Source organism: Narcine bancroftii, chromosome 3 (genome assembly GCF_036971445.1).
Source record: "Narcine bancroftii isolate sNarBan1 chromosome 3, sNarBan1.hap1, whole genome shotgun sequence".
Taxonomy (NCBI): Eukaryota; Metazoa; Chordata; class Chondrichthyes; order Torpediniformes; family Narcinidae; genus Narcine; species Narcine bancroftii.
This window is the reverse complement of record NC_091471.1, coordinates 54,174,591-54,198,925: the sequence shown is the minus strand read 5'-3', so window position 1 is coordinate 54,198,925 and position 24,335 is coordinate 54,174,591. Positions and strand designations below refer to the sequence as shown.

The following is a 24,335-nucleotide window of genomic DNA, read 5'->3' as shown; positions in this document are numbered from 1 at the left end:
AAAACAAATTCCAAAACCGTGTCTCTATTTACTCTTTCATGTTTATGGGATGTGTTCTGATCTCTGTCCTATTTTATTGCAGTCAGCCAATGGCTGCTTGGATCAGGAGACCTTGAAATTTATTGTCATGCATGCCAAAGCAGAACCATAGACCTAATCTTTGTGCCTGGAATCTAGATTACTGAAGGCACACCACCACTCTGTGCTGTGGTCTGAAGTTCAGAATTGGAAAAGTGTGGAGAGCTCAGAGGATGATTCATCTGAATAAGTTTACAAAGTAAGTAATATTGAACCTCGGACGAATTTGTAAATAAGATTGAGAGACTAACACATGGCAATATGGGTGTTTATAATGTTTTTTTTGTGATTAATAAAATATGGACATATTGAGTGATGACAAAATTGCAAACATGATATCAATAAAATGCAATAATCTCTGTAAATTACTTTATTGTCAGGGTTACAGCCCCCTCAATTTACATATGTTTATTGTTTTGCTTATTGTATGGAAATATATTTACTTTATATTTATTAACAAAATACAAAGCTTACAATTTCATGCTCACTGAAAAGTGCTTTAACTTTTTGATTGAGCGGACTGCTAGGAAATTAATGAACTTCGGAAAATCTTTCACACCTCTATTCTCTCAACTGAGTGTAAAATATCAAAGAGCACAATTTTGAAATCTAGCAGGGAAGTTGGTCTTGGTCTTTTGGAAAATATTCATCCCTCATACTTTTTTTAAAATCAAAATTAGACTTTATTCACTATAAATTATTTACAGAAAATAAAACCATTCAAAGTCTTGTAGCAGGCTGTATTCCCCCACCGTGCAGAAGTTCCAGGCTGCAAGAGCGTGTTGCCAGGGGAACGGCCAAGCCTCACAGCAGCATTATGACATCACTCCCGAGAGCCTATTGCCTCCCCTAAAAAAGGAAAGCGCATGGTTTGAATAAACAGAAGTTTCTGGTTTACTTGCTTGGCATGGACACCATTTATTTCAGCAGTTCTGCCTTTAGCAGTTTTCTGACAGGGAAGTGGTTCTGCCTTTAGCAGTGCTACAGTCTCTTCATACCATTAGTTTCAAGTTCATACATCAAGGCTCAAGCCCAAAATGTTGGGTATGTTTGACCTGATGAATTCTCCAGTTTATATTTCAATCATGGTGGCTGCAGACTTTTGTGTCTCACTTATTTCCATCACTGTACATTGTTACATTCACTTCTACTTCACAGTATTGCCACCACTGTGGCATCTTGTCATTATTCAACCCTTGGTCTCAGCCCCTCAATACCCAGTAATGGAAGGACTTAAAACTGTGGTATGTCCACACAGCACCATCATGTTGGCTGTGTCAAGGCTCAGTGCATACCTCAGCATGTACTCCTGCAGCCTGGAATGAGCCAGTTGGCATCACTCCCGCACCGATATCTCCGTGTGCTGAAAGACTAACAAGTTTCAGGCAGACCAAAGTGTGTGTTTCATAGAAACATAGAAGATAAGAGCAGGAGTAAGTTATTCGGCCCTTCGAGCCTGCTCCACCATTTAATGAGATCATGGGTGATCTTAAAGTTCAGTACCCTGTCCCCGCCTTCTACCGCAACCCCTAATTCCCTAATACTGAAGAAATATATCTAATTCCCTCTTAAATATATTAAATGAACCTGCCTCTACTGCCCTCTGTGGCAATGAATTCCACAGATTCACCACCCTCTGGGTAAAGAAATTCCTCCTCATCTCGGTCCTAAATGGTTTGCCTATTATCCTCGAACCATGGCCCCGGGTTCGGGACTCCCCCACCATTGGATATATCCCTTCTGCATTCATTCTATCCAGTCCTGCCAGAATTTTATATGTCTCTATGAGATCCCCTCTCAATCTTCTAAATTCCAGCAAGTACAATCCCAAATTGCGCAATTTTTCCTCATAAGTTATTCCTGTCATTCCAGGTATCAGCCTGGTGAATTGCCTTTGCACTCCCTCCATTGCAAGAACATCCTTCCGCAGGTAAGGTGACCAAAGCTGCACACAATACTCCAGGTGTGGTCTCACCAAGGCTCTGTGCAGCTGCAGTAAGGTATCCTTATTCCTATACTCAAACCCTCTTGATATGAAGGCCAACATACCATTTGCCTTTTTAACCGCCTGCTGTACCTGCATGCTCGCCTTCAGTGACTGGTGCACAAGAACCCCTAGGTCTCTCTGCACTTCCCCATCTCCCAATCTATTGTCATTCAAATAGTAATCTGCTCTCCGGTTTGTATTACCAAAGTGGATAACCTCACATTTATCCACATTGTAGTGCATTTGCCATGTATCTTCCCAGTCCCTCAATTTATCCAAATCACACTGGAGCTTCCTGACCCCCTCTTCCGTGCACACAACCCCTCCTAGCTTAGTGTCATCTGCAAATTTGGAGATATTACATCCAATCCCCTCATATAGATCATTAATGTAAATTGTGAACAGCTGGGGTCCCTGTACAGATCCCTGTGGCACCCCACTGGTCATCGCCTGCCACTCAGAAAATGAGCCATTTATCCCAACTCTCTGTCTTCTATCTGCCAGCCAGTTCTCAATCCACATCAATACCTTTCCCCCAATCCCATGAGCCTTGATTTTGCATGCCAGTCGTTTATGTGGGACCTTATCAAAGGCCTTTTGGAAGTCCAGGTACACCACATCCACTGGCTCACCCTCACCTATTTTACCTGTCGCCATCTCAAAGAATTCTAATAGATTTGTCAAGCACGATTTACCATTTGTAAATCCATGTTGACTCCGTCTGATCCCTTCTCTGCTAGTCATATCCTCTGCTATTACATCCTTAATAAGGGATTCCATCATTTTGCCCACTACTGATGTAAAGCTCACCAGCCTATAATTCCCCGCTTTTTCTCTACCCCCCTTTTTAAATAGTGGGGTAACATTAGCTACCCTCCAATCCATGGGTACTGATCCTAAGTCTATCGAGTTCTGAAAAATAATTCTTAAAGCATCTGCTATCTGAATGACCACTTCCTTAAGTACACTAGGATGTAGATTATCAGGTTCTTAGGATTTATCGGCCTTCAATCCCTTCAATTTCCCCAAGACCATGTCCTTAAAGATACTGATTTCTTTCAGCTCCTCCCTTGCATTAGTCTCTATGTTTCCCAACATCCTCGGGAAGTTATTTGTATCATCGAGTTGATGGTCTTCCAAAAGTTCTGGATGTCTGACTTTGTGTGGGTTCTCAGATACAGTGTGTAAACCTGTAATGCTGGGGATGAACCATGTCAAATATCTTTGCAACCTTTTCCACACGAATCTTCATTCTGAAAAGAGTGAGTCTCTGCTCCACCACTATCATCTTGGGGACAACATGCATTGTAGGTGATGTTCTGATTTTACAGGAAGTATCTGATGGGTGTAATGATAGTGATCATGATTGTAATGCAACTAGCAATGCCTTACTGATTGATTAGACTTGACTGCCAGCGAGGGGCTGTCACACAGTATGCAAGAGCTGTAATGGAGACTTCCAGCCTCATGTCCATTCCTCATGGTGCTGTTTCCATCAACTTCAAAGTAAAATACTTTTTCCTTCATCACAAGATGAAACAGCTGGGAGGTACCTTCTCACTGCCAGCCAAGCAAAGACCTGCTGCTTGATTTTGAGCACTGGTGAGGGGATATTCCACCAGATGACCTGGATGGTCTGTTCAGGGAACCAATTCACTGTGCCCATCACATCCTTGTCCCTCGGTGTCTTCAGGACATTCCATGTAGTGGCGCCACTAGGGTTGGTGCCATCCAGTGTGGTAACTCATGTGGTCGCCAGCTGCCCACCCCCCACCCCCACCATTGACCTCCACCTGTACCAGACCATACAGAATCCTTAGCAATGGTTTTTGTACTAATGTCACTCGTAAATTGCAATTCACATATATCACTGTGAGATAAAAAAAGAAAAATTATACCTTTAAATTACAATATCATATGTACAGCCTAAATGTATTTACATTTACATAGTTTCATGTGGTTAAAGTGAAAATTCGGTAAGAAAACAATAGAAATCAAAATAAAAATGTTTTAAAACTACATCAAAATTATATTGATTTTAATATTAATCTTTATTTTTAAATGAGATACATTAATGGATTAGGCCATGATCGTATTGAAAGGCTCGATGGGCCATGTTTGGCCTACTCCTGTTCCTACTTTCTATGTTCCTAGGTATTGATTTGTGTACTCGATGATGGTGTGGTAGAATATCTCTGCACAATAAAAAAAAGACAAATGAGCAATATTTGAAAATATATATAGTGGTAAAAATGTAGAATAATATGTGATAAATATAATTGCAAATTACTTAAATATTTCTTAGTTTATATGAATACTAACAACAAAATTGTTTTGTAATTTTTTTCTATTTTGAATTACACCATTATTAGTAACTGAACACAAGCCTTTTTTTGATTTTTCTCCTTCTTTACCTTTAATTACTACTTAATTCTCAAAAATATTATTGATAATATGCTCACAAATACTAATTACCACAATATTGTAGCTTAAATATCATAAAATTTGACAAAAGCAGCAACTATAAAAACTCCAGCAGCATTAAAAACAACAGTGCGTGCTTGAAGTGCAGACAAAAGCACATAATTCGAAGCGTCATTGAAATCGGGTAATAATGACAGGTCTGACTGGACTAACTTATAAGGATCAAAAAGTAAATTAGCATAGAGTTTTAGCCTTGATACATGTAAGCTGGTTTTGTAAAAAATATTTTCTTGTTATATCTAACTACAGGGATATTTTTATATTAAAAATAATAAATTTCTGCTGAAACACTGCACAAAAATTTTATAGACAGTCATTTTGGTGTCACCCAGTGTGAAATGCTGACCACTGCCTGATGGACTCGTGGTCAAAGTGTTTGTCTGGAAAAACCTCCTCATGAAGGATAGGCAGTAGGTGTTTTTAAACTGCCCTGTAAAATGGGGTTAACCGGGTAATTTGCCCGGTTAGCACCCCATTCACAGGGCAGTTTGAAAGGGTCTGACACAGTTTGGCACGTCGGAAATCAACCGAGTCCCTGCTCTATCTCAGAGGTAGTCAGGGAACCCATTAAAACTTACCTAGGTCGTGTCCTCCTGTGGCCTGAAAGCAAAAATGGCTGACCCAGTTACTCCTATAATTCAGCGCTTGTGTGCTGGCGTCACAGGGAATCCCCGACAGAAGGGGAAAAGGGTTACCAGAGGGGAAGAGGGGTCCCTGCGCTTTGCAGGCGGGGGGCGGGGGGGAATACTGCAGGCCAGTGGGTGAGGAAAATGTTGTGATCGGCAGGATGCAGAGGCAGATGGGTCAGCTGCTGCAGGGGCAGAGGGGTCGGCTGCTGTGGAGGCAGACGGGTCGGCTGCTGCGGGGTGGGTGTGGTGGAGCATGATTGATGGTGGGAGAGAGACTGACAGCTGGTGGGGGGTCGGAGGAGGCTAGTTTACATGACACATCACTTACCGCGTCATCACGAGGGAGGGATCCCCTTAAATCACAGGGTTGGCAATTTACTGGGGCTATCCCCCCTCAGCTTAAAAGGTGCTGGAGTGCACCTGGGTTCCAGGAGGGCTACCTGGGTGCTGCATCTTGAAAGGACCTGGTGTGCCAAAGTCAAGCTGACTAGGACATCGTGAGGAAACAGGGCCAGGTCCATCCTTTCCAACATCTGGGAAAGGTAGCATCTCAGGATAGTAAATGGTTCTTCCATACCTTCAGTTTGCAGAGAGGCTTTCCCTTGTTGTTCTTTTAATTTCACCAACGATTTATTCACTTTACTTCTGGTCTGCATGCCTACAGACCCAGTCCTGATGTGATCAGCCCATTGATGACCAACTTCACTGATGGTCCAGACTCTGTCAAGAAGATCGCAGACCTGGGACACACCGCGTATGCCCGGCAGTGCCGAGGCTGATCAAGATAAGAAGAAAAAATTGGAAGCCTGGTGCCATCTTGCGAAGGCGTCAGCGTAATATTTAAGCAACCTAGAATACGTTGCTGCTTGGGTACCTGTCCCGTTGATTCCATGGATTCCACTTGGTAAGTAGGCCTCAATTCTTCTGTACTCTTAAAAGGAAGTTTCTTCTGAATCTGTGCTTTCGATTTATTTGTATTCGCAGCCATTGTAATCTTTTAACATTCAGACAACTTCAGAACAAATTTCAAGACTTTTTAAAATTCTGTAATTCGGGTATTTGTTAGTCCAACTGGGGGAAGACGGAATTACACTTCTTCTTCCTTCTCCATCAGGCCATGTCCCTCCTCTATGTATTGTTGTAAAAAATGATCCTGCACACATTTTACAAACTCCAACTCATCCAGCCCATTCACAGAATGGATTTCCCAATCTATATTTGGAAAATTAAATCTCCCACAATCATAACCCTGTGCTTATTACAAATATCTGCTATCTCCCTACAAATTTGTTCCTTTAGCTCTCATTCCCTCATAGGGAATAATACACCCCTTTCCCATTCCTAAGTTTCACCTAAATAGCCTCCCTAGATGAGCCCTCTAAATCTATCCTGCCTAAGCCCTGCTGTAATATTTTCTCTGACAAGCAATGCTACACCACCCCTCTTGACCCTCTGATTCTTTCACACCTAAAGCAATAAATCCAGGAATAGTTAGCTGTCAATCACATCCCTCCTGCAGATTTTGTTCTTTTTCTTGCAGGTAGAAATAAACAATTCATGGGAGCATGTCATGCATTTCTGATGGCCTCGATGATTCAATGCTATACATGCTTCTAGTTCATATTGCTGTGCAGGTTGCACAAATGTAAAGTGGAAATTCACAGCAGTGTCATCTACACGGAGCATGTTTCATATTTCTTGGCAGTACTGCTGCATGGATATAATGGAACATTGCATTATATTTAAACAAATAGTTGATTTGTTTGCATTTCTTTCAATAAACAAGGTGCGTAAGTATTTTGTGTGAAATATTTTTTCAACCCCAATATCTTTGGCTTGGCTTCGCGGACGAAGATTTATGGAGGGGGTAAAAGTCCACGTCAGCTGCAGGCTCGTTTGTGGCTGACAAGTCCGATGCGGGACAGGCAGACACGGTTGCAGCGGTTGCAGGGGAAAATTGGTTGGTTGGGGTTGGGTGTTGGGTTTTTCCTCCTTTGCCTTTTGTCAGTGAGGTAGGCTCTGCGGTCTTCTTCAAAGGAGGTTGCTGCCCGCCGAACTGTGAGGCGCCAAGATGCACGGTTTGAGGCGATATCAGCCCACTGGCGGTGTATCCTACAGTCATATTTTACTGAATGTTTTTAATGTTTCTCAGAATCAGAATTTATTGTCATGAACAAGTCACATGAACAAATTTGTTGTTTTTTGGCAGCATTACAGTGCAAATATTTATATAAACTGCCTTAGAAAAAAATAACTAAAAATAGTGCATGATAAATCAAAGTAAGGCAGGGTCTTTGGTTCACTGATCATTCAGGAATCTGAAGAAGCTATCCTTGTACTGAAGAGTGCTTGTCTTTAGACTCCTGTACCTTTTTCCTGATAGTAGCAGAGTGAAAAGGGCAGGGCCTGGGTGGTGTGTATAGAGTCACCTTTCTTAAGTTATCGTGTCTTGCGATGTCCTCAATGGAGTGAAGTCTGGTGCCCGTGATGTCACAGGCCAAGTTAACAACCCTTTGGATTTTTTTTCTTGTCCTAGGAGTTGGCACCTCTGTACCAGTGAAGCAACTGGCTAGAATGCTCTCCACTGTACATCTGTCAGTGTTTTTGAGTGTCTTTGGTGACATACCAAATCTTCTCTAAGACTTCACAAAGTATAGCCACTGGCGAGCTTTCTTCTTGATTGCATCAACTTAGAGGCTTCAGGACAGATCCTCGAAGATGTTGACACCCAGGAATTTGAAGTTTTTGACCCTCTCCTCTACTAAGATTGGATTGTGTTCTCCTGACTTCCTCCTAAAGTCAACAATGATCTCCTTGGTTTGCTAAAGTTGAGTGCAAGATTGTTGGTGTGACACCACTCAACAAGCTGATCTATCTCCCTCTTATACGCTTCCTCATGCTTTTCTTGTGATTCTGCTGACAGCCATGGTGTCATTGGCAAATTTGTAGGTAACACTGGAATTGTGCCTGACCACACAGTCATAGGTGTATGAGTAGAGCAGTGGGCTAAACACACATTCTTTCTTTTTCAATCTTTTTTATTAATATCTCATAATATACACAGCTTAAGGAGAATAGATATAACAGAATTAAAATGGTATGTCCAAGTCCATAAGTATCATATATAAATTCCAAAGGGTGAAAATGTAACATATTAGAAATAATTTTCCTAACAAAGAAAACAGAGATAAAAAATATTTATAATATTCTCTCTCTTTGGCTTGGCTTCGCGGACGAAGATTTATGGAGGGGGTAAAAAGTCCACGTCAGCTGCAGGCTCGTTTGTGGCTGACAAGTCCGATGCGGGACAGGAAGACACGGTTGCAGCGGTTGCAGGGGAAAATTGGTTGGTTGGGGTTGGGTGTTGGGTTTTTCCTCCTTTGCCTTTTGTCAGTGAGGTGGGCTCTGCGGACTTCTTCAAAGGAGGTTGCTGCCCGCCAAACTGTGAGGTGCCAAGATGCATGGTTTGAGGCGTTATCAGCCCACTGGCGGTGGTCAATGTGGCAGGCACCAAGAGATTTCTTTAGGCAGTCCTTGTACCTTTTCTTTGGTGCACCTCTGTCACGGTGGCCAGTGGAGAGCTCGCCATATAACACGATTTTGGGAAGGCGATGGTCCTCCATTCTGGAGACGTGACCCATCCAGCACAGCTGGATCTTCAGCAGCGTGGACTCGATGCTGTCGACCTCTGTCATCTCGAGTACTTCGACGTTAGGGATGAAAGCGCTCCAATGGATGTTGAGGATGGAGCGGAGACAATGCTGGTGGAAGCGTTCTAGGAGCCGTAGGTGGTGCCGGTAGAGGACCCATGATTCGGAGCCGAACAGGAGTGTGGGTATGACAACGGCTCTGTATACGCTTATCTTTGTGAGGTTTTTCAGTTGGTTGTTTTTCCAGACTCTTTTGTGTAGTCTTCCAAAGGCGCTATTTGCCTTGGCGAGTCTGTTGTAAAATACCCCCAAATAATCTATTTTTAAAAATTTTTAAAAAGGCCTATCCTGAGGATCTGTTGAATACTTTAAAACACAGCTCTGGTCTACACCTCCTTTGGCTTGGCTTCGCGGACGAAGATTTATGGAGGGGGGTAAAAGTCCACGTCAACTGCAGGCTCGTTTGTGGCTGACAAGTCCGATGCGGGACAGGCAGACACGGTTGCAGCGGAAAATTGGTTGGTTGGGGTTGGGTGTTGGGTTTTTCCTCCTTTGTCTTTTGTCAGTGAGGTGGGCTCTGCGGTCTTCTTCAAAGGAGGTTGCTGCCTGCCAAACTGTGAGGCGCCAAGATGCACGGTTTGAGGCGATATCAGCCCACTGGCGGTGGTCAATGTGGCAGGCACCAAGAGATTTCTTTAGGCAGTCCTTGTACCTTTACTTTTGTGCACCTCTGTCATGGTGGCCAGTGGAGAGCTCGCCATATAACACGATCTTGGGAAGGCGATGGTCCTCCATTCTGGAGACGTGACCCACCCAGCGCAGCTTGATCTTCAGCAGCGTGGACTCGATGCTGTCGACCTCTGCCATCTCGAGTACTTCGACGTTAGGGATGAAAGCGCTCCAATGAATGTTGAGGATGGAGCGGAGACAACGCTGGTGGAAGCGTTCTAGGAGCCGTAGGTGATGCCGGTAGAGGACCCATGATGCGGAGCCGAACAGGAGTGTGGGTATGACAACGGCTCTATATACGCTTATCTTTGTGAGGTTTTTCAGTTGGTTGTTTTTCCAGACTCTTTTGTGTAGTCTTCCAAAGGCGCTATTTGCCTTGGCGAGTCTGTTGTCTATCTCGTTGTCGATCCTTGCATCTGATGAAATGGTGCAGCCGAGATAGGTAAACTGGTTGACCGTTTTGAGTTTTCTGTGCCCGATGGAGATGTGGGGGGTGCTGGTAGTCATGGTGGGGAGCTGGCTGATGGAGGACCTCAGTTTTTTTCAGGCTGACTTTCAGGCCAAACTTTTGGCAGTTTCCGCAAAACAGGACGTCAAGCGCTGAAGAGCTGGCTCTGAATGGGCAACTAAAGTGGCATCGTCTGCAAAGAGTAGTTCACGGACAAGTTTCTCTTGTGTCTTGGTGTGAGCTTGCAGGCGCCTCAGATTGAAGAGACTGCCATCCGTGTGGTACCGGATGTAAACAGCGTCTTCAGTTTTGAGGTCTTTCATGGCTTGGTTCAGCATTATGCTGAATAAGATTGAAAAGAGGGTTGGTGCGAGAACACAGCCTTGCTTCACGCCATTGTTAATGGAGAAGGGTTCAGAGAGCTCATTGCTGTATCTGACCCGACCTTGTTGGTTTTCGTGCAGTTACAGATAACAAAAACAGCAAGAGTTATATTTATGTCAGAAAGCAAGAGTTAATTCATAGAATAATGCCAGTTACATCCCATGAAAATAATCAATAGATGGTTTCCATGATTTTTTTAATATTTAATAGTTGTATCTAAAATACGACCTGATTTTTGTCTAGATTTTAGAAAGACATAACATAACAAAGTCATTGAATTAATGTAGGAGAATCAGAGTCTTTCCATTTAAGTAAAATGGCTCTTCTAGCTAATAGAGTAGAAAAAGCGATAACTCGATCTGCAAAAGTAGATAAACAACCTACATCTGTAATTCCAAAAAGAACAGTTAAGGGGTTGTAATTGAATAACCAGTATCATTGATAGAGTTTAAAAATATCTTTCCAAATTTTTTCTAACCAAAACACATGAGTCAATGAAGCCACATCATTATTGCATCTATCACAAGTAGAGTTTGTATTAGAAAAGATGTAAGCTAATTTATAAGCACATGTTCTTGAGGTGGGCCTGTGTTGATAGTCAGAGAGGAGGAGACATTTTTTTCCAATTCGTACTGACTGTGTACTTCCGATGAGGGAGTAAGGATCAAGTTGCAGAAGGTTTGGAGCTCCTTAGGGAATAATGGTATTGAAGGCTGCCATCACGTTATAGGAACATAGGAAATAGGAACAGGAGTAGGCCAAAAATGGCCCATCGAGCCAGCTCCACCATTCAATAAGATCATGGCTGATCTAATTTATGACCTAACTCCACCTACCTGCCTTCTCCCCATATCCCCTAATTTCCCTATCATGTAAAAATTTATCTAACTGAATTTTAAATATGTCTAATGAAGCAGCCTCAACCACTTCCCTGGATAGAGAATTCCAAACATTCACTACTCTCTGGGAAAAACTATTTTTCCTCATCTCTGTCCTAAATCTACTCCCCCGAATCTTGAGACTGTGTCCTCCCGTTTTAGTTTCCAAGTTGTCAATAAATGTATTTTATCAAGTACAGTAAAATCCCCACTATCCAGCATTAAACGATGTATTAATTAGGAATTATAAGAAGTCAACCAGAACATTCACATTTCCAACATCCGCAATCCCCTATAGGTGCTGGATAATAGGGATTTTACTGTACCTTAGGAGGATCTTTTGCAGAAGAGGCACTTTTTTTATAAACATATATTTTGATGCAAAGGGTATTGATAAGGCATAAACAAATGAAAATGTAAGAGAATAAAATGGATTCCTCTTGTCTGATGTACAGATCTCTAAAATATAAAAAAAAATCAAAAATGCAAGATTCTAGTTTTTAAAGATTGAGATTTGAACAATGGATGGTCATTGTGTGACTGATCCATAAAAGGACTTGTTGGGGCCACTTCTTTTTAAGTTGTATGATAATAATTTGGATTGGGAAGTAAAGGCTTCGTGGCTAAGTTGGCAGGTGATTTAAAAAAAAAATAGGTGGAGTGATGGGTGATGATGAGCAGAGAGACTTAGATTAGGAGAAGGGGCAAAGAAGTGGCAAATAAAATATAATGTTGGAAAATGTATGGTCATGCACTTTGGTAGAGAGAATAAATGGGCAGACTATTATTTGGATGGGGACAAAATTCAAAATTCAGAGGTGAAAAGGGACATGTGCAGGATACCCTAAAAGGTTAACCTTAAGGTAGAGTTGCTGATGAAGAAAGCGAATGCAGTGTTGGCATTCATTATCTAGAGGGATGCAGTGTTGGCATTCATTATCTAGAGGGATGCAGTGTTGGCATTCATTATCTAGAGGGATGCAGTGTTGGCATTCATTATCTAGAGGGATGCAGTGTTGGCATTCATTATCTAGAGGGATGCAGTGTTGGCATTCATTATCTAGAGGAATGCAGTGTTGGCATTCATAAGCTAGAGGAATGCAGGGATTTGATGTTCAGGCTTTATAAGGCACTTATTTAAGAAAGAATGTCCTGGCATTCAAGAGGGTTCAGAGGAGATCACAAGAGCAATTCCTGTATTAGCATATGAGGAACATTTGATGCTCTTGGACTGTTCTCCTTGGAGTTCAGAACAATGAAAGGAGAACTCATAGAAGCATTTCAAATGTTGAAAGGCCTGGACAGAGTAGATGTGGTAAAGTTTTTTCCCATGGGAGGGGAGTCTAGTACAAGGGGGCACATCTTCAGGATTGAAGGGTTCCCATTTAAAACAGAGATGCGGAGGAATTTCTTTCACTAGAGAGGGTGAATCTCTGAGATTTCCTGCCATCAATGGCTATGGAAGCCATTGTTGAGTGTATTTAAGGCAGAGATTAGTACAGGTATCATAGTCAGTGTAGCGAAGGTTAGGGGGAGAAGGCAGGGGTGTGGGGCTGAATGGGAGAATGGATTAGCTTGCTTTAGGAAATGTGTAGCAATATCATGGAAGTCAGAAATAAATTTAGGTGTGGAAAGATGGCATGCAGAACTTTGTATATCATTAGAGAAGATTACTGATAATCTGAGAGATATGGAGCCCTATTTACAAAATTTTGGTTTGCATGTATTTCTTGGTAACCTCCAATAGACTTTATTGTCTAAATGTTTTACTTTCTTGGTATTCTCCTGTTTTTTTTTCTTTCTGGGGTGTGGGATGATATATACATGTATAATTTCTTTTGAAATAATTTAGAACTGAATGTAATGTAACTATTACTAGTGGTTTAAAAATTTATAAATAAAATATTCAAAAAAAAAGAGAATGGATCAGCTCATGATGGAATGGCAGAACAGACTCAATGGGCCAAAAGGCCTACTTCTGCTCCTATATCTTATAGTTTTATGGTCTAACTGCAATTGTACTTGTGATTCTTCAGCTGGGCATTCTTGATTAAATGTTGAATGAACCGATCAAGTAGCTATTGTCAAATTTACAACTGCTTCTTGGGAAGGTTCAAGGCCCTATTTAAAATTGAATTGTTCTGAAGTTTAAGGCATAAAGACATGCATTTAGATTTAGCTGATTACACAAATAGACGCATTTGAATCTAAGCTGGGCCAGAAGTTAGCAGTGATTACGAATGCCTCTTTGATTTCCCCGGAACTGCTTAAGAGGATGCTGAGAACCAATATAAGGTTGTCTCTCTAAATCAAAGCATCAAGACTAAAGAAATTACTTTGGACATTTATAACTGACTGATGACCTTGGTTAATCTGGTACAGTTGCTAGATTAACTGATGATGCTGACGTAGGCGCTGTCACCTTGAATGATCCAAATTTAATTAAATCATCTTCTCAAAGGCATCCATAATTCAGACAAAATTTGATATTAATTTAAACAATAAAAGCTGCTTCTAATCACCCATTACTCCTTTTCCACTGCTCCCCTTGCCTACTGCCCATTCCTGACGGGAATGTCCTGCTAATGGCTATCAACTCCTCCAATGCCTTTCTCCATCGAACTTCCATCTGTATCCCTAAAGCCATTAATCCACTCATTTTCACTCCTAATTTTGAGCCAGCCTCACCTTGGAACACCATTATCCTATGGTCATCACTTACCCCAGATCACCAGCTGCCCTATATTACTGTTCCCCCCTCACTTACCTCTTGCCACTACCAATATCCCACTATCATAACCAATCCCATAAATGTCCAATGTCACTGGTCTTCTTAGCCACCCCCTAATTGCCACAAAATCCTAATCACACCCATTTATGCTCAAACTACAATCACCTTTCAACACCAGCCATGGATAAATAAATCCTGTCATCACTAACTTCCCAATCTCCAATCAGTCATGATCATTTGCCCCTTTGACCTTACTGTTACGCAACAGAAACTCCCATTATATACTTATCACATTTTTCACAGCACAGGCACCACTTAATTCCTTGTAACGTCATCTCTGTTACCACAAAAATATATTGAACTGGGAAAATTCACTGATTACTATACTTCCATCTATTTCCACTCAACCACTGACTGCCATTGCTTACTCAGGACTCCCAATATTTCCACCTTCTTGCACTCATCCTAATGATCTCCACTGCACTAATTAGACACATCCAATCCTTGGCACATAGTTGAGAAGTGGAGAATGGAAGAAAATTGGATGTCATATTAGTACAGTTCTTATATCACCTGTCGGTCACAAAGGCTTACCAATCCTCCTCTTTCTAAGTTTGGCATGTTCATCTTGCCTCTCAACAACTTTCATAGCTGCACCATTGAAAGTATACTTGTTAATTTATCACAGCATGGTATGAGAGCAGCTCTGTCAAGATTGGAAGAAGCTATGGAAGGCAGCAAATGCAAATTAGAACATCATGCAAACTTTCCTCTGTTTCATAGACTCATCCCCATCTCCCATTGCCCAAGAAAGGAGGCCAACATACTGAAAAATCCGTCATACCCCAGGCACACTCATTCATCCTTGCTCCCATTGGGGAAAAAGGTTTAAGGTCATTATAGCATGCACTAACAAGTTAAAGACATTTTGTTCTCTGCAGCCATCAGGATCTTGAATGAACCCTCATAAAAGAGCTATCATGCTGACCGTGCTTGCTATTATTTTATCTTCCTTTTCATTGCAATCAAAAGTTCAAAGGTTCATTTTATTGCCACATAATAATTCATAAAATGTAATATACATGATATACTTCAACTATTGTCTACTGTAAGGCAAAAGACAGTCCATTCAGAAAAATCAAGATTTGCTTCCAGCACTCTCGCAGCCTCTGCAGCCACACAGATAATAGTTCAAGCTATCAGCAACCTGAGATCCAGGTCTAAACCTATGATATGATCAGAAAGCCTTCAGCACCAGAAGCCTTTTGGGAGCCCTTCTTGCTCTAAGTACTATCTCAAATTGTGGTTCCGATACCTGATTCCCATCAGCCAATCTCCAGCATTCTGCAGCCCGTATGGGTCCATCGGCTGCAATTACCAATAGCCCACAGCCTACAAGGAACTTGTGGCATAAGGACCGCGTGGTAGGACACTGCAGAGCAGCACTCCCCACTTTCTTGGGTTCGCACCAACTGTAGTGCTGGCATTACATAGCTTTGGGAACGCTGGGATTATTTTTTCTATCATATCCTGTGTAAATTGTCCTCATTATATAGCTGTTGAGAAGGAAATCCTTTCTCACTAAACTCAGTATTTTGTAAACTTTTATATGATTACACTTAAGTGGCAGTCTGAGGAGACTGATAAGAAAGGCGCAGCGCTTGGATTTTTAACCACCTTAGGTTAGCATTTTTGTTTAGAGAACTATGCCACTCAAATATTAGCAGAAAATATCAGTGCAAGGTTAATTGAAATACAAGCAACTGTATTGATTTAGATCCTTGGCTGCTTAAAAATAACATTTGCTGACTCAGCTGGTTACAAATGGAATTAAAGCTTTGGAAAGTGGAGGCATCGATCAGAAGATGTAGAATTCCGGTGGGTAAAAGGCCCTAATGGGAGTTGTATACAGACCTCCAAACAGTAGTCAGGATGTGGCATGCAAACTTCAGATGGAGAAAGAGAAGGCACGCAAAAGGGGCAAAGGGGGATTCCAATGTGCAGATAGTTGGGAAAACCAGGTTGGTGCTAGATTGCAAGAGAAGGAATTTATCTTAGAACAGCTTGTGGCTGAGCCAGCCGGGGAATTGGCAATTCTGGATTGGGCATTGTGTAATGAATTAGAGTTGATAAGGGAGCAGAAGAAGGCAGTGATCATAGAATTCACCAAGCACTTTGTGAAAGAGAAAGTAAAAATCAACATACCAGAGGGGGGAAAAAAACAGGCATGAAAGAGGAACTGGACAAAGTTAATTGGAAAGGGAAACTAGCAGGGAGGAAAACCGAGCAGCAAAGATTGGAGTTTCTGCAAGAAATAAGGAAGGTTCAAGAAAGATATATTCCAAAAATGAAAAATTATTTGAATGGAAAATGATACAACCAGATAAAGATAATAAATAATAGAAAAAAGGTAAATGTTCCATAATTTTCACATCATAATCTTTGGCTTGGCTTCGCGGACGAAGATTTATGGAGGGGGTAAAAAGTCCACGTCAGCTGCAGGCTCGTTTGTGGCTGACCAGTCCGATGCGGGACAGGCAGACACGATTGCAGCGGTTGCAAGGGAAAATTGGTTGGTTGGGGTTGGGTGTTGGGTTTTTCCTCCTTTGCCTTTTGTCAGTGAGGTGGGCTCTGCGGTCTTCTTCAAAGGAGGCTGCTGCCCGCCAAACTGTGAGGCGCCAAGATGCACGGTTTGAGGCGTTATCAGCCCACTGGCGGTGGTCAATGTGGCAGGCACCAAGAGATTTCTTTAGGCAGTCCTTGTACCTTTTCTTTGGTGCACCTCTGTCACGGTGGCCAGTGGAGAGCTCGCCATATAATACGATCTTGGGAAGGCGATGGTCCTCCATTCTGGAGACGTGACCCATCCAGCGCAGCTGGATCTTCAGCAGCGTGGACTCGATGCTGTCGACCTCTGCCATCTCGAGTACCTCGACGTTAGGGGTGTGAGCGCTCCAATGGATGTTGAGGATGGAGCGGAGACAACGCTGGTGGAAGCGTTCTAGGAGCCGTAGGTGGTGCCGGTAGAGGACCCATGATTCGGAGCCGAACAGGAGTGTGGGTATGACAACGGCTCTGTATACGCTTATCTTTGTGAGGTTTTTCAGTTGGTTGTTTTTCCAGACTCTTTTGTGTAGTCTTCCAAAGGCGCTATTTGCCTTGGCGAGTCTGTTGTCTATCTCATTGTCGATCCTTGCATCTGATGAAATGGTGCAGCCGAGATAGGTAAACTGGTTGACCGTTTTGAGTTTTGTGTGCCCGATGGAGATGTGGGGGGGCTGGTAGTCATGGTGGGGAGCTGGCTGATGGAGGACCTCAGTTTTCTTCAGGCTGACTTCCAGGCCAAACATTTTGGCAGTTTCCGCAAAGCAGGACGTCAAGCGCTGAAGAGCTGGCTCTGAATGGGCAACTAAAGCGGCATCATCTGCAAAGAGTAGTTCACGGACAAGTTTCTCTTGTGTCTTGGTGTGAGCTTGCAGGCGCCTCAGATTGAAGAGACTGCCATCCGTGCGGTACTGGATGTAAACAGCGTCTTCATTGTTGGGGTCTTTCATGGCTTGGTTCAGCATCATGCTGAAGAAGATTGAAAAGAGGGTTGGTGCGAGAACACAGCCTTGCTTCACGCCATTGTTAATGGAGAAGGGTTCCGAGAGCTCATTGCTGTATCTGACCCGACCTTGTTGGTTTTCGTGCAGTTGGATAATCATGTTGAGGAACTTTGGGGGACATCCGATGCGCTCTAGTATTTGCCAAAGCCCTTTCCTGCTCACGGTGTCGAAGGCTTTGGTGAGGTCAACAAAGGTGATGTAGAGTCCTTTGTTTTGTTCTCTACACTTTTCTTGGAGCTGTCTGAGGGCAAAGACCATGTCAGTGGTTCCTCTGTTAGCGCGAAAGCCGCACTGTGATTCTGGGAGAATATTCTCAGCGACACTAGGTATTATTCTATTTAGTAGAATCCTAGCGAAGATTTTGCCTGCAATGGAGAGCAACGTGATTCCCCTGTAGTTTGAGCAGTCTGATTTCTCGCCTTTGTTTTTGTACAGGGTGATGATGGTGGCATCACGAAGATCCTGAGGCAGTTTACCTTGGTCCCAACAAAGCTTGAAAAACTCATGCAGTTTGGCATGCAGAGTTTTGCCGCCAGCCTTCCAGACTTCTGGGGGGATTCCATCCATACCTGCTGCTTTGCCACTTTTCAGTTGTTCGATTGCCTTATATGTCTCATCCAGGGTGGGAACCTCATCCAGCTCTAGCCTTAGGGGCTGTTGAGGGAGCTGGAGCAGGGCGGAATCTTGGACTGAGCGGTTGGTACTGAAAAGAGATTGGAAGTGTTCTGACCATCGGTTGAGGATGGAGATCTTGTCGCTGAGGAGGACTTTGCCGTCTGAGCTGCGCAGCGGGCTTTGGACTTGGGGTGAGGGGCCGTACACAGCCTTTAGAGCCTCGTAGAAACCCCTGAAGTCGCCAATGTCCGCGCTGAGCTGTGTTCGTTTGGCGAGGCTAGTCCACCACTCATTTTGGATCTCCCGGAGTTTGCGCTGAAGATGGCTGCATGCGCGACGGAAGGCTTGTTTCTTCTCTGGACAGGACGGCTTTGTAAGGTGAGCCTGGTGGGCAGCTCGCTTCTTTGCCAGCAGCTCCTGGATTTCCTGGCTGTTTTCGTCAAACCAGTCCTTGTTTTTCCTGGAGGAGAAGCCCAGTACCTCTTCAGTGGATTGCAGTATGGTAGTCTTCAACTGATCCCAGAAGGTTTCAGGGGACGGGTCCGTGAGGCGGGTTGCAACGTCGAGCTTTGCTTTGAGGTTTGCCTGGAAGTTTCCTCTCGCTTCGTCTGACTGCAGTTTTCCAACATTGAACCTCTTTCTGGGGGCTTTATTGTTCCTGGGCTTTGGCTTGAAGTGAAGGTTGAGCTTGCAGCGAACCAGCCGGTGGTCAGTGTGGCATTCCGCGCTAGGCATGACCCTGGTGTGGAGCACATCTTGTTTGTCACTTTCTCGCACCAGGATGTAGTCCAGGAGGTGCCAGTGTTTGGATCGGGGATGCATCCAGGTGGTCTTAAGGCTGTCCCTCTGCTGAAAAAGGGTGTTTGTAATGACAAGCCGCTGTTCTGCGCAGAGCTCCAACAGGAGGCGCCCATTGTCGTTGCACATCATAATACTACATTTAGAATGCAACATACTGTGGTGATATGATTGTATGCACTGGCTGGCCCGCCCTCCTGCCTTAGCTCCTTCCTTAGTCCTGCCCATGTGACCCCGGGCCATAAAGGTCGAGTCCCCTCTCCATCCCACTCATTTTCCTAGCCTGGACCCAGGCCAGCAGTCCTAGCTCAATAAAGCCTATCGTTCCCCTCAGTCTTCTGTCTGAATCATATTGGGGCTACTGATAACGCCCAACAATTTATTGAGCTAGATTTTTGGAACTCTCCAGTTATGGAGAAATTGCTGTGCCCCGAACGGCTGGAAGTCGACCCCCAAGTCCGGGGTGCATTGGTGCTCTTCGAGCAGTGGGTGAACTGCTTTAACAGCTTCCTTGATGTCGCTACGGAGGTGGTCGACTCAGATGAAAAGAAGCTCAAGATCCTTCAGGCATGAGTTGACCAGAAGGCATCTGACCATCCAAGGCAGCACGACCTACACCAAGGCAATGGCTGAGCTGCGGGTGCTGTATAAGCTGAAAGTGAACGTGGTTTACTCCCGTTACCTGCTGGCATCCCAGAAACAACAGCCTGGTGAGTCCACTGCAGAGTTCGTCTGGTCCCTGGTCACACTGGGAAAAGACTGTTTGGGGGATCCTATGGGCACGATATCGCTGACCCAATGCGTGGAAGAGCTGATCAGAGATGCCTGCGTTGAGGTCAGACTACATCCGGCAGAGACTCCTCGAGGAGGATCCGCTCCCACTCAAAAGAGCTATCGACTTGATCAGAACTCTGGACTCAGCCCAGCACCATGCACCATGCAGAAGCGGGCCATCTGGGTACGTTCCACCACGAGGGCCATTGGCCTAGGACTCAGCGTCGAGCATCAGCAACCCGACCGCGGCTGCAATAACACCGTCTGCATCGTCAAGATGCAAGTTTTGCGGGCAGGCCAGGCATCTCTGCCCTGCGAAAGGAGCTATGTGCTCAGGCTGCGGAAAGAAGGGCCATTGCCACAAAGCCTGCAGGTCCCGACCGCAGTCCGTGAGCAGTGTTGTGCATCCCTGAAGAGCTTCTGGCGCTGACCGTGTGCGTGGTGAGAGGAGCACCACCTTACCAGCCACAACTCCCAACCTCGGAACCTCGGGACCTCGGCCTACTGCTCCAGTGACGTCACTTCTGACCACCATGACTCCACTTCCACCTTCTTCTTCACTCGATGCTGCGTGGTCAACGTAGAGGTCGCCATCTTGGGTGGGCCTCCCCACTAACAACGATGATGAAGAAGCACCAGTCTTAGCTTCAGTGACACTGAATCAACCCAGTCCTCACCCGATCTCAAACTCAATGATGCAGATCAAGGTGACGTGGTCCAGAGACTCAAACAATGGGATAAAATCAAGAATGACAAGATTCTGAGGTGGAGGATCGAGTTATCCACCTGCAACTATGACATCTTGTACCGGCCAGATAAGCACAATGATCCCCCGGATGCCCTATCCTAAGGGATGTGCGCCAGCGCGCATCTCGACTGTCTCCAGATCCTGCACCCCAGAGTCATGAGGTTGTATCACTTTATCAAGTCAAGGAACCTCCCGTACTCCATCGAGGACGCCCGGTCCACGACCAGATGCTGCCAGATCTGCGTCAAGTGTAAGCCCCAGTTATACTGGCCAGAAAAGGCATATCTCTTCAAGGCCACTTACCCTTTCAACATCGATTTCAAGGGCCCCCTCGCGACCACAAATAGGAATGCATACTTTCTGACGGTGTTGGATGAATTTTTCAGGTTCCCCTTTGCATTCCCTTGCCCAGATATGACCTCAGCTATAGTCACCAAAGCCCTAAGCAGTATCTTCACTCTGTTAGGGTACCCCGACTATATTCATAGTGACCGGGGGACCTCGTTCATGAGTGAGGAGCTGCGACAGTACTTTTTGACCAGAGGAATAGCCACCAGCAGGACCATCAGCTATAACCCCAGAAGTAACGGCCAGGTGGAAAGGGAGAGCGGCACCATCTGGAAGCCAGTGCTCCTGGGCCTTAGGTATAAAGATTTGCCAGTGTCCCACTGGCAGAACGTCTTGCCCGAAGATCTCCAAGCCATCCAGTCATTACTGTGTACCTCTACTAACACCACCCTGCATGAACGCTTGCTTTCCCTAGTAGGCCAGCAAATGGTTTTCCCTGGCTGAAAACCCTGGAGCCAGTTCTCCTTCGGAAGTATGTCAGAGGCCATAAGAGAGATCCACTGGTTGAAGCAGTCCACCTCATACATACAAACCCTCAATTTGGATTTGTGAGGTACTCGGGCAGTCACGAGGACACTGTGTCCATATGAGACCTGGCAAGGGCTGAAGACCCTGAGACTGCCTTGCCAGCTACTGACCACCCCACAGACCCGATGGTGCTACATCCGAGCATGGCCCTGGAGTCTGAGCTGCCTGTCTTGCCACCGGATGTCCAGGCTTCTACCCCTCATGCAGCTGCGGAGGACCCCGCAGCACTCCCAGAGTCCACCGCCAGCACCCCACCCCCACAGTTCCTGTAGCAGATACTCCCCCGTCGGCACCCCCTCCAAAGGAGCACCATACGGACACGCCAGTTCCCTGGCGGCCCGGCAGAGGAGGCCACCTGTGCGGCTCAACTTCTAGCTGGTTGGGGCATCTGCTTCTCCCGCCACTTGTATAATAATTGTTAAATACTGCTGTATTGTTGAATCACTGCTGTTATCTCCCCCGGTTTTTGTTGTTTACTGATAGGTTCTTTTTTAAAGGTCGAGTCCCCTCACCTTCCTGCTCATTTATCCAGCCTGGACCCGGGCCAGCAGTCTCTAGCTTAATAAAGCCTATCGTTCCCCTCAGTCTTCTGTCTGAGTCATTACTGGGGCTATCAAGAGAGCCCAACACATACATGAAATTCTTTATCTTTTGTCTACCGAAAGGCCCTAGAACCCTACAGCACCTGGTGTCCCCAGGCGGTCTCCCCTCTAAGTACTGTCCTGGCCTGAGCCAGCTCAGCTTCTCAGATTGGACAATTTCAGGCATATTCAGGCTATTAGGCTTCTGCTTAGTGCAGGAAAGAAGCACAAAGGTAAACAAACACTCATGATCTTACTGAATACTGAAACAAGCATAGCCTGGTCCTGTTGTGTTCTGTCTTCATTTGCTTCACTTCTCAAATGTCATGTTTGTTCAAGCTTCTAATTGGAGAAAATGCCAAAGGCAGGCCACTCAAACTTGCCTTTTCATCTTTAAAGCTCTTACCTGTTTTCAGCATGAGGTTATTAAACATTGTTCATCTATCACAACATTACAGTGATTCAAGATTCCTTTATTTTCATATAATGGTACAGTACAGAATGTAATATTACACAAAATTCCCTTCTGCCTGCCATAGGCAGACAAAGAATCACCATTAGTGTTACCTGGTGCCCCTTATAGTATGAGAGAAAGAAGCAAAAGAGAGTCCCTTCAGAGTTACTGAGTGTTCGTGGATTCGCCTCCAGTGCTCCAACAGCCTCTGCAGCCATACAGATTCCTGATCATCGGCAACCAGAGCAGTCAGCACCAAGCCCTTTCGGGAGCCCTCCTTGCCATCAGCACCCTCTCAAAACCCAGCTCTGATACCTGGTTCCCAGAAACCAGCCTGCAGCCTGTGTAGGACCTCTGACCGTAAGGCACCCGCAGCCTATCCGAGTCCTTCAGCTGCTTGTCCCTCGCCGGGCTGGTGCCATGGTTACCATTCCATGAAACCTTGGCTTCTCCTTCTCAGCAAGAGGTGTTTTCCATTTCTGGTCCCCTGCACAAATCAGCTGCTCCCACAGAGACTGCAACCCTTCATGGCCACTGCTGGGCACAGACGACACAACTTGGGCAGAGACCCGTGCTTGCAGGATTTTAGTTTAGAAACACCCTCGGCTCCTCTAACAGGCTGTTTAGCACCTGTATGGACTTGCTGGCATTAGGACCAGGCGGCTGAACCCTTGTGACTCTGCTCTCCCAAGTCCACACCAGTGGCAGCGCTGCCATTTTCAACCTGATGATGGGGAATAAAAGTGTGCAAGCTGACAACACCTTCTCTACACAGCTATTTTTCCATTCTCCTCCACTTTATCCTTATATTCTGGAACATACTCCAATGGAGTATCTTCCACCCATGAGAAATTAGGTGGTGATGACAATTAGGTGGAATCAGAAAAGTTCAAGGAACTAAAAGCTTTGTTTTTTGATGTATGGACACTGAAGGAAAGTCCACATACCAATGGAAGTCATGAGGCACAGAAAATTGCTTGAAAGTGTGGTAAAACATTGTATATATATATATGTGTGTGTGTGTGTGTGTGTGTGTGTGTGTGTGTGTGTGTGTGTGTGTGTGTGTGTGTGGATGTGCTAGGACACACCTCTTGCTGACTGTGCCTGAGGCTCCTCCCACTTACCCCTGAATAAAGGCGACTGTGCCACAGACCCCTCCTCAGTCCAGGACAGTCGATCAGTATGGACGGATATCCATTCAGTTGTGAATAAAAGCCTCTCAATTTCTCTACAACAGTGGTTCTTAACCTTTTTCTTTCCACTTACATACCACTTTAAGTGTTTCCTGTTCCATAGGTGCTCTGTGATTAATAAGGGATTGCTTAAGGTGGTAAGTGGGTGGAATGAAAATGTTTGAAAACCACTGTTCTAATCGTACCTCATTGACTCGTTATGTGCATGGTTTCATAACTCCAAAGGAAAAGAGCCAATGACAATTTTCCTTAAGCAAAATATTTCAGAAATAATTGGGTTTAGAGCAGTGATTCTCAATCTTCCTTTCCCACTCAACTACCACCTTAAGCAATCCCTTACTAATCACAGAGCACCGCTGGCATAGGGATTACTTAAAGTGGTACATGAGTGGAAAGAGAAAGGTTGAAAACCACTCCTCGACAACTTCTAATCTTTGAAGTTATTGATGGTGCATCAATTTTATTCACAACAGTTTTTTTTTTTGATAATGGAGCAGATCCTGAAGTCATAGAAGCTGGACCTCAACTGCCTGATGCATCCAACTCTGGCTGAGTTGCATCGAAGCATTCCTGCAGGCCTCGTCCACTATCATCTGATCAGTGGACGACAGGTTACAAGTACTGTATTCCTGGATCGGGCCCCTGCTATACCCGATGATCTGTGACACTCAGTCATACCCAGCAGCAATG

The 24,335-nt window shown here is 44.6% G+C and overlaps 1 long non-coding RNA gene across 1 annotated transcript; it reads left to right on the top strand.

Annotated features, from left to right (window-relative positions):
* Window positions 1-214: 214 nt before the first annotated feature.
* On the top strand, window positions 215-6,076 carry LOC138756109 (uncharacterized). Its single transcript, XR_011352751.1, has 3 exons — window positions 215-277; window positions 1,951-2,008; window positions 5,843-6,076. It is a non-coding gene; the product is annotated as an uncharacterized lncRNA (long non-coding RNA).
* Window positions 6,077-24,335: the final 18,259 nt, after the last annotated feature.